Source organism: Corvus hawaiiensis, chromosome 2 (assembly GCF_020740725.1).
Source record: "Corvus hawaiiensis isolate bCorHaw1 chromosome 2, bCorHaw1.pri.cur, whole genome shotgun sequence".
Lineage (NCBI taxonomy): Eukaryota > Metazoa > Chordata > Aves > Passeriformes > Corvidae > Corvus > Corvus hawaiiensis.
This window is the reverse complement of record NC_063214.1, coordinates 23,637,008-23,648,167: the sequence shown is the minus strand read 5'-3', so window position 1 is coordinate 23,648,167 and position 11,160 is coordinate 23,637,008.

The following is an 11,160-nucleotide window of genomic DNA, read 5'->3' as shown; positions in this document are numbered from 1 at the left end:
GCATAAGTTGCTTGGCAGGGCAGGGGCCTGAGCCTCATTCATCAGACACAGGGACAGGAGGCTCACCAGGGCTGGCAAAAGGCCGAAACAACACGGCTTCTGATCAGGTTGGAATGGGGCTTCTTGTGTTCATCCCATGGTTTAGCCCTGCATCCCCAGTTTGCAGCATATAAGGTAACTCCTAACATTAGCTGTTCTGTTTACAGTGCAAGATCAATGTATTTGAAATCAGGGAAATGTTTTATTATGTACCTGAATCTGGATCTTTAAGTCTTCCTAAATAGTTAATTCAGCCAGATCTGAATTCTCTTGTAAGGGAACGTAGCTTGTACCTGGGCAGTGACTCTCTAAAATCCTGTCCCAGTTACTGTGCCCTCCTTCACTGTTGTGTTACTAGCCTCTTGTGGGCATATTCAGAAGCCTTCTGGGGTAACTCAAGCTGGTCTGCTCTGTGAGTCTGTTGTGGTGAATTGTACGGGAGCTTCTCTGCTTGTAAGGGGAAAGAGGGATTTTGTGGGGGAATGTTAGAGAATTAAGTGTATGAGTTACTTTCTGTGAGCCCCAGATGCAGAATGAACACGTCATTAAACCTAAGTGAAAGTGAAACGTGCCCTCCCCCACATCCTGACTGTCAGCTGGTGTGGGCTTAATAGATTAGTCCTTAATGAATGTGGCCAGAAGAGGGCTTTGAGGCAGTGAAAAAGAGGCTGGGACGACTCTCAAATGAAAAACATAAGCCACAACACATTCGTCTTGGTTGTGGTTTGTTTTCTAACTCCTGTGTAGTTTGTGTTTTGAAAACAAGTGTCACAAACACCACTGAATGAGGCTCTTTATTTAAAGCTTGTTTGAGAGTGAAATCAGTTGATGACATAGATTTGCTAGCTCTTAGATTGAAGACTATCCTTCAGAGGATGATTTTTTTCCCCCAAAATATTCTTTGAAATCTAATTTTTTTTCCTAAGCCACAAAAGTATTAAGAGGAGTAAACTTTACTGGGATAGAATACTACATCTCAAGTTAGTTCTTTGTGCAACATAGAAAATTAGGCAATGCCTGTGGTCTGAGAGCAAGTCATGCTGTGGCAGTCAGTGTTCTCTGGGCCAGCCATCCATTCAACATTTTGTCCAGCCCCTCCAATTTTTACTCTCTCCTTCCCTGGTGATTTCTGAAAATAGATATGTGCTTTTCACCCTGGGCCCTTGTGCTTGGGCCCTCTGAAGGCACTTATTGTTTTTTGGTTCAGTTTGGTGTAGATCTGTCCCCTTTGCCTCTAGATCTCTGCTGCAGGCTGTTTGCAATGACCAGGATTAATTATGTGCCAGGAACTATTCACCTACTGCGCCGTGGCAGCTCACTCTGAAGGATCTCCCAGAAGAGCTTCCAGGTGGGACATGCCTGTGGGAGTGCAGTAGGTGAGAGCCATGGCCCAAGGACCCGCAGTGAAAGAACCATGACAAATTACAAGGTTTTTCCCCTCTTGCCATCCTGCACTCAGTTCTTTCCACTCCTTCCTACCCTTCAGTTTTTCCTGAGCTGGGTGAGTCATGCTTTCCAGTTCTGCCTGCCCTCTTTTCTGAGTCAGCTTCTCTCAGGGAATTGTAGCTTGCTCTTGGCAAGGCAGCTATTTCTGTCTCTAGCTGTTTCTTCCTTCTAATGGTTTCATATCTTTCTGCTTCACATTTATATTTTTTCCCTGTGTATTAGTATTATTACTATTTGCTTTTGCTGCGCCTTGCTTTTGCCCTTGCTTTGATAAGTAAAATTAGAAAAAAGCAAGTCACTTTACTGAATAAAAAGCCCTGTCTTAAAAATACAATGAAAAAAATATCAGGCACTCCACTAACAAGTAGATATTGTAATTATTTTACACTGTTGTAACATGTGTTCAACATATGTGTATCTTCCAATCCCAGAAGTTTCATATCTGCTGGTTGAAATGTAGGTCCCCTATTGTTAACACATTTCTTCCGGCTGTCCTGTTGCCCCTGTTCTTGTGCACAACAAACATTGTTACAAGTAGATATTTTCATTTCTGGCTGGAGTCAGGACTTTTCATCCTGCCCTGCCACACATCAGCCATGGCATTTTTACTCTTCCAGTCTTTCTTTTCTTGTCAGACTTGGATTTTCCTTTCCTTTGCAGCAGGTGAGTGGTGCCCAGGAGGGAGCTGACCTCCATCACATTTTCAGCTGATAACAAATGTCCCCCATGATTTTAGGAGTCAAAGCACCTGAGCTGCCCTAACTCCAAAGGCAGTGACACCTGGGACAAAGGATGAGCTGAATGGTGCTCCAGGTGCTGCTCCTACTACTTGTGGTGTTGGGCCATCTGTGCCTCTTTGGGGCTGCAGCCTCCCCTCTTTGCAAAGAGAGACATTGATACCTTGTGAAGGCACTCAGAAGCCCCTCAGGTCTCCAAAGGCAGCACATTTTGCTCCACAGCTGCTGCAGGAGAGAGCAGGGCAAGGGTCCGGATGAGGCACCGCCCTCACACGCGTTAGACAAGACTGAGGGCACCACGGGCCTTCAGTGAGCAAACAAATACCATCCCCAGCTGGAACAAACCATCCTTATTTCAGAGAGAAGTATCGAGCCCATTAAGATTATCAGCTGAACATGTTCCAGTGATAGAATACATCTGTGAACAGGAAGATGGAGCCCACACAGCATTTCCTGCCTGCAGGGGGAAGGTTTCGAATTTATCACCTTTGGGATGGAGATGTTCTCTCCTACCTCCCTCCTGCAGCTTGTTGGGGCAGGGTAAGGGTGGGGGTAAAATCTGAGGATGTTCTGTTTGTTTTTAACATCTATGTTCCTGTGCAGGAGGCACTGGGGACACAATGGGCTGGGGGATCGGTGGTCCAGTGCTTTTGCCTTGTTGGTGCCAGTTTCTGGAAATTGTATGAGTTAACTGCATTTAGGAAGGGGTAACACAAGGCACTGAAAGTGAGGGGTGTTTGATCTGAAAAGATTTGGGTGCCCTGTCTTTGCTCACCATGTTTGATATGCAGGGTGAATCCTGGCCTATGCCACTGCTGAAGGAGAAGAAAAGAGAGAACGATTCAAATGGATCGGCTCATCTTTTAGGAAAATCCAGGAGACTTTTTCATGCTGAAGGTTATTTTCATCTACTGGAGAAGGTGACTGTTTCACATCTGATACATCTGTGACAAATGGGACTACTTTTTTCCCTTTTTTTTTTTTTTTTTTACACATATTCCCCTTCCCATTTTAACCAGGCTCCTGGCTGTATGGAGCTTTCACACCGACACTAGCCCAGTGAAACTCATTCCAACCTTTCTGAGGGCAAAGTCCCACTGAAATCCAGACAGTTGCCAAGGAGAGGTGTTTGTCCTGCACCACCTCCCAAAGGCTGGAGCTATTTTTTTTTCTGTGGGACACTGCATCTCTCTTGCTTCCTATGCGAATGCTATGCAGGCACCTGCTTCTCCAGTTTACCCTGTAGTGCCAAGACAGAAAAGGGATACAAGATGCAGCTCAATGCCCACCTCCTGCCTGCCATACAGGCAGCACTGCAGGCAGGAGGTGGGCAAAGAGAACCTGACCCTGGCAGAAAGGAAACTCCACTGGGTTGTACCTGCTGGTTTCTCTTTGAGCCATTGTTGCACAGCACTTTTTCATCATTCTTATATCAGTGTTTTCTAGACTCTTTTTTGGCAGTGTTACGCCAGCCTGGGATTTCCTGCCAGCCTCTTTGACAGGAGAATGTCCTCAACCAGGGCTTACCCCACCTGGGAAATTCCACTGTGCAGAAAAAGTCCAGGGAGCCATGCTCATGCCACTGTCCTCCTCCACCCTGCTTCCTCTCACATGTCACAACATCCCCGTTTCCTTCCTGTTAACCAGAGCCAAAAGACCCACTGCAATAAGGGTGCCCTGTGGGTACTCAGCTGGGAGCTGTAAGAAACTTGTGGGGTGTTGGTTTTTTTTTTTGTTTGGTTTTTTTTTTTTGGTTTTTTCTTTTTTATTTTTTGTGAACAGAAAGCCAAAGTAAGCAGGACTTTCATGAGGGAGGGGAAAAAAAGTTTCCTTACCACTGCTTCTCTGTTTCACACCTTTAAACCTCAGAGGAACTTCTCAGTCATTCACACTGGCATGGCCATAAGGAATGATCAGTTGCCAATGGGGTGCAAAGAACTGGATTGTTTTCCATAGACCTATTTCTAACTTCACTCCTCCAACATGAAGGTATGCTGTTATAATTTTATTTGATTTACTGCTTTAAAAAGACTGTAATTGATTGAAACAATATTGACTTCTCATAATTTTTTTCCACTCGTAATAGCCTCGCAAGTGGCTTGTGCTATAATTATCTCTGTGTGTTTTGGAGTTGAGTATGGCAGAATGGTTGGCTCTTGGGAAGGTAATGGGTAACAGCCAAGAGAGAAGAAACCACAAAGAATGGTGGGATTTTTGAAAACCCTTAGTGAATCTGGTGGCAAAAGAATCCTAAATAGCTTAGCTGTTCTGGGTGACTCTCTCTGAAACCATCTGCATTTTTAGGGGAGGATGTAACAGCTTTCCAGAGGATGGATGGATGGAAGGAAAGCTAAGCTTTGAGAGTATTGAATGGAAGAAGCATTGTTAGTGAAAAAAGGTGTTTTGTATATCTTGACTACAATTTCTTTCCCGGCAGCTCATCAGTAATTTTGGAATAGCAGAGCACCACCAGCATATGAGCCTGCCAGCTTCAACAGGACAGGAGTAAACTGCCATGGTGCACTGGGAGACAACACGGGGAAGCATATAAAAATAGGGATCTACACCTACTTTCTTGTAATTCAGAAAAAAAAAAATCTGTGGGAATGAAAAGAAGTAATTTTAATGAGCTTAAAATTCACTTTATATTTTGTTATGCTAAGGGGTTTATTAAACCAAACCATAAACTGCTTTTCATTGCCTGGTGAGGGTTTCCCTGGCTTACCACACGAGGTTGATTATGCAGCACCCCGGTTCATTAACTGTGCCTGTCTCTGGCAGGCAGGGAGGGCAGCTCAGCATGAAGCCTCTTGCAGAGGATAAAATGTGGTCTGGTTTTCAGACCCCAAATATTTGGGGGTATGTGTGTGCCATGGTGACATTGGAGACGTGTGTGGCTGGGGGTGGGTAGCTCGCACGTACTTCAGATGGAAGCCAGGTGATTGCAGCTGGGACGGGGTGGTTTGCTGGAGGCACAGACAGGGCAGGGAAAGGGACATACCCTGGGCTCTCCCTCAGCCAGACTGGGTGACCAGCAGTCAGGGACAAATGTCACCTAGGGGCATTGAAATGAAGGCCGTATTTCTGCTCCAAACAAAACTCCAGTATCAGCTTGGTGATCACTTTCCAGCAAGTGATTTCTTTTTTGCTCATTAGACTTTTATTTAGTTTCTTAGCAGCAAGCCACATTTCCTGTTGCATTTGATGGTAGTGGGTGAGAGTAGGGTGTGTGCAGGGAGGAAATGCCCTCTGTCACGGGGGGCTGAGCACCAGCCAAACCCCGGGCTGCTAGGGGCAGCCAAGCAGTCTTGCACCCTGCCACCCTGGAGGTCGTGGTTGGGATATCATCATCATCATCATCAGTTGCTGGAAACAGGTTTGCAGCAGCAGTCCCAGGTACTGGAAAGCTTCCTTTCCCATCCCTGGGCCACTTGGAGCAGCAGCGTGGCAGTCACAGCCCCGTCCCTTACTTTGGCTTTGCCTCCTGCTGCAGCCCAGGTGGTCTGACCCGGCTTTGCTTCTCACCTGGACTTTCCAGAGCAGCAAAACTCAATCCTGATGGTGCTGCTAAGAAACCTCACTGAGAAACCCCTGAGTGACTTTATGTGTTCCCAGTCACAAGCTCCTGAGACAAAACGTGCAAGGTGGAAAAAAGTGCTGCCTTACTTTTGCTTTCTTCTTAAGAAATTGGCAGGAAATTAAAAGGAAACTTCAACATCCATGGGCTGGCTTCTGTGGAGAGCAGCGTCCTGTCAGACAGGATGTGTCTGGCTTTGGTAGGTGTCTTTTCCCAGCTGGGAACTGGAGGAGGGAGCCAACGCCTGGGAACAGAGCTTAGCACAGTGCCCCACCAAATCAAAGAGTTTATTCTCAACTTTCTTGATGTTTTATGCTAACTCGTGCATGATTTACATATTACTGTGAAGTTGTCATTACTGTCATGGATTTCTTTCTAGACGTGTAGCAGGTAGCTGTTAAGTCTATAGAAAGAACAGAGTATTTGGATCTTTTCTGTGATATTTATGTCTTTTATGCAGACATAGGGCATCTGTGGTTGAGACTTGTGTGACAGAAAATTCTGACCCATAGGTGGAGAGGTATTGTCCCAGCTGTTCCAGCACAGGTTTAACTGAAGATAAAACTTGGCTTAGTAGATGCAGTTCATCCTAAGCACCAGGAAAATTTTTGTACTGCTGTTTGGAAGTGACCTAACATTTTCCCTACCATAATAAAATCTTATTTGTCTGCCTTGATTTAGGTGCTTTTTTAAGTGAGAAAATTTCCTGTTTATTGAGTTTTTGTCTGACTAATGGAGGACAGCTCTGCAGCTGAATTTCAGGACTTTCCCAATGGTCAGACAGACGTGTATTTTGAAAGCTGGGATTTCTCCAGTGAATGGATGTCTGAACTGAAGGCACTTAAACTCTATAAGCTGGAAAACACAGTGAAGTAAGGTCAAGACATTAGATGAGAGCATTTTCTTCAATGATCTCTCCAGTGTTAACATTCTACAAGTGCTTTTTACTGGTTGTCTTGCTTCTGCCTGGACTTTCCTGCTCGTTGATCTGCACCCTTGAGCTGATGGTATGCACACAGGATGTGTAGGATTGTGCAAATCAGTGCTGAGGCTTCCTGCAGGTGTTGATCCTGCCATGCAAATACTGCACGGGTGGGCTGTATGAATACTGACACTGTGCCTGGGGTTTCCGGACTGGTCAGCTGTTAGACCTGCTGTCTGGTAGAAGTGGCTGGTTTGCCATGTCCAAGAAGAGCAAAAATTTTCAAAATCTGCCTAGACAACGTTTTTGAGTGGAAAAACGGATGTTTGGGAAGCCTGGATGTATGGTAACAGTAATCTTATATAGGTTACCCGCTACTACACATAAACCGAGTGTAGGAATGCAAGTGTGTGCATAGATTGCAGTTCAAAAAATTATGCTTTTCTAGGTTCAAATCTCACTTTGAGAGTTTTTCTTCCCATTCCTATACTGAAGTGTTGAGTGGCAATGTGCTTTGGGACAGCTCTGCAGCCACTGTTAGAAAGAGGTTTCGTTTTACAGGTGGTTGAAGTGGTCCTTGTTTGTGGAAGGTAGGAACACCGAAATCGAAGTACACCAGAGCCTAACTCACCTGCTGTACTTGCAACACACACTCCTGCATCTGACAGCAGAAAATGAAATTAATGTGAGCTATGAATATCAGGTTTTGTCCCAGGCTGGTTACCTGAGTTAGGAGGAAAAATGTCTTCAGTATGAGCAACAAGGAAAACTGATGCTTACCCCTCCAAACCTACAGTGAGTCTCCCTAACAGCACTGAGAAACTGCACCAACTCCCTTTCTAAACTGGAATATCATAACAAGCCACGTACTTTGAGGCAAGAACGTGCACTCTCTACCTCATCTATGTACACACTGTATCCTTTATAGGCGACGTGTGACGTTGCCTTCTGCTAAGGGGAAACGGCCTCCCGCTCCTTGTTTACGTGCTGTGACACCAGTGGTGTGTGTATTTCTTAGTCATGCATTCCTACTGCAAGGCACTAATGAACTAATGAGATATGTAAGCTGCTGAGAAAACATGACTAACCAGGGTAGTGAGTATGTCGGGAGGAATGTCCCCAAACATGAGGTGTATATATACAAGGAAACTGTTTACTTTCACAGAAATCAGCTTTGCAACATTTGCTGCGTTTAGGGTTTCTTTTCTTCTGTACTGATTTCAGCTGCTTTATGTATACAGCGTTGAAGGATCTACCTAGGAGCAACCCACTTTTTTTTTTTTAATTTACTTTTTCTGTTTTTTCAAATATCAGACGGCTTGAGAGAAAAAAAGCAGAATTGAGGGTATACTCTGGATCAAAGGAGTAAGGCCCAAAAGAAATGTGTTAAATAAAAAGTCTGAGTTTTTCTTTAATATGAAGAATTATACATGCCCCCTTTTGATGTTCAGGTCAATCCCAGAATGTCAGTCTTGGAGACCAAAGTCTAGGAAAAATGCAGCAATACAAGTATAGCAAAAGAGGGAAGAAATACTGGCTCCTCAGCTTTTAGAGTAAACTTGTGTCATGGACCACTTCCAACCTGCTGACAAGTGCTCTCCAGAACCGTTAAAGCAAACTCAGGTACAGACCCCGAATGCTCTCTAGGAGTGGAGGAGATACATTTTTTTCTTTATTTTACCTCTGTGTTTCCCAATGCCATTCTAGAAGCAAACCGAGTGTTGTGCTGGATGGTTTGATGGTGTGTGCTGTTGGAAATGCTGCTGGGGTGCAGAGGTGTGGCGGTGTGTTTGCACACCTCAACTCACAGTCTGCAGCAGGAGCCTAAATTACACCTAGTGGAGAATAAGGCACGCTCGACATCCACACAGCAAATATTCACTTGCATTAAGCAACTGGATTGTAAACTACCATTTTTATTTCCAGTTTAAGAAATACCACAAAGGTCATGCTGCTCCAGAAACATGTTGCAAAACCAAGCTCTTGTTACTAGCAGTTTGTGCTCTGACACTGCACCTACAGGCTGACCCTTATTCCATGCTGCTGCTTAGGAGCCAGACTGAGGGGAGAGATATATTCTGCTCCCATACCTGCTGAACCATGGGCTTCTCTGTGAGTGAGGAGCTGACATGCTCCTCACTCACAGAGGGAGGTTATACAGTGTGCCTGGCAGAGTGACTACGTGCTGCTCTACAGGGAAGACAAAGCTCCCCTTCCCGGGCTTGCTTTATTCATTCATTTCTTTATTTAAAGCCTGCATTCCCTATAGCGTTCACCCCAGTACGTGCCCCAGGGACCAAGCAGTGCAGGCACACTGCATCTTTTCTCTGTGCTCGTTCTGATTAGGATAGCAAAGGGGATACGCATGACCTTGGTTAGCCTAGATGTGTAGCTGGTGGTAAAAGTCTAAGGTGTTGGTATTCCGCCTCTTTGATTTCAGTGATGAGACCCCTACTCAGCAAGCACAAGCTTCAAGACAACTGGATTTTGTTTTTGTTCTTAAATGAATTTTTTTCAGATCCCATTGAAGTAGCCCATGGGTATGCACAAGTCACACTCTCAAAAGCTATTTCATTAATCAAGTATACTGGATTAACCTAAACCAAGACTGATTGCTTTTAATGCTATGATACTTGTCTGGGCTGTGTTCTGAAGGGAAGGAAGAAGCAGAGATTTCAGAAACAAGTGCATTCTGTTTCTTTTTTGTTGTTATTTGAGATACCAAGTTAAGCCTATCTCACCTTTTGCAGGTGTATAGAAGAGGGGTTTCAGGACAAATGCTGCTGCTAATGGCCACTAGCTGGCATTATTGATACATCCCAGTAGGGAGGTGGTGCAATAAAAACATGGGAAGACGGCACTCAGGGAGCTGAGGTGGCTGCCTTGTGCTTACCTCGCAGCCTTTTCCAGCTCTGAGGCTGGTGGATTACACTGAATTAAAGCTCTGCCAAAGAAGGCTGAAAGCAGCTGGAAGCCTTCCCAAGGAGCAGAGGTGACAAGTGCTTTTTTTTTGGTCACCACCCTGCCCCAGAGGAACTTACTTTGGTTGAAGATGCCTCACAGGGTTTTGGTCACCACAGATGTTACGTAGTGTTTGGGCCAAAACCCAAAACTCATTAATGCTCAAGGTCTGCAGCATTAATAATTACAGTTTGTGCATGTAGCAATAATTTACCAGTAACTCGCATAGAAGCTCTTTGAGAACACAAGGCTGCTGGGAGCCAGCTCATCTTGTGCAATCAATGGGTGTGTGTGTATTTTTGAAAGAGCCTTTTGTTATGGAGCTCAGTGGAATTAGACTTGCCTTAATCTGCTTTGACTGGGAGTAGATTTATGCCAGGAGACCTGATAAATAAGATGTCACTGATGAGACAAGTACGAGCTGAGGTATCAGTGTTGCCTGAAGTGGATTTTGCTTGGTAAAAGGAGAGCAAGTCACCAGTTCACCCTTCAGGAGAGTAGAGACTTTGGAATAGAAGAGAAAAAGAAATTCCCCGCCCTCTTTAGGAAAAAAAAAACCAAACACAAACTCATTAAATGGTTTTACAGAATAGTTTTTATTCATATGTAGAGACTAATCTCCAATTAAATCCATTCCAAAGTTGTTATTGAATAGCAAGGAAAAAGGTGCTGCCTGTCCCTGCCTGCATGTGGTTTAGGGACTTTCTATGATACAGAAGAACTAACTACGCTGAGAGAAATCCACTTTTGGTTTGAAATCTCTTTTACTCTCAACACTTTAAAGGGAATGGCTGGCAACTGTGATGACAAATCTAATTTTCTGGATTATCGACTTCTCAGATTGGCATTACCATCTGCCTGTTGAAAGACAAGATGCATTTTGCAGTAGTTGTAGACCCTCTAGTGAGATTAAAACAAGTGGCTTTGTGGGCTGCCTGGCAGGGATGAGAACGCAAAGGTCCATTGGTTGGATCTGCTTTGGAAAGCAGAATTGTGGGTCCTCCCCACAGCCACTGAATGTGCAAAGAGCATTTGTGGGCTCCAGGATCTCTGAGCATCAAGGGCTTTTCAATGAGAAAATACTGAAAAGTATCTGCCTAAGATTAAGGTATGACAACTGAGGTCTAAGGCTTGAGGAACAAAGAACCATCTCATTGTGTGTTTAAAACATATGGCTTGATTTCATAAATCCTCACTTGTGTAAAGTGCTTTGTTAAATGAGGGAGAAGGTGTGCTTGGGAGAGAGTTTCTGCTCAGGGAGCAAGTGAATTTTTACATTTATTTGGGTATTTCTGGCACTACTTGGCATCTGATTTTGTTTTATGGGTTCCACTTGCAAATTTCAGTCTGGCTGCATCGATTCAAACTATGGTGTAAAACAACAGTCTTTAGAGTGGAAAAGTGCCTAGGTAATTCTCAGCGAAACCCTTCCTTCACTTGATGGTGGCAGAAATATTTGAATAATATATAGCAATTCC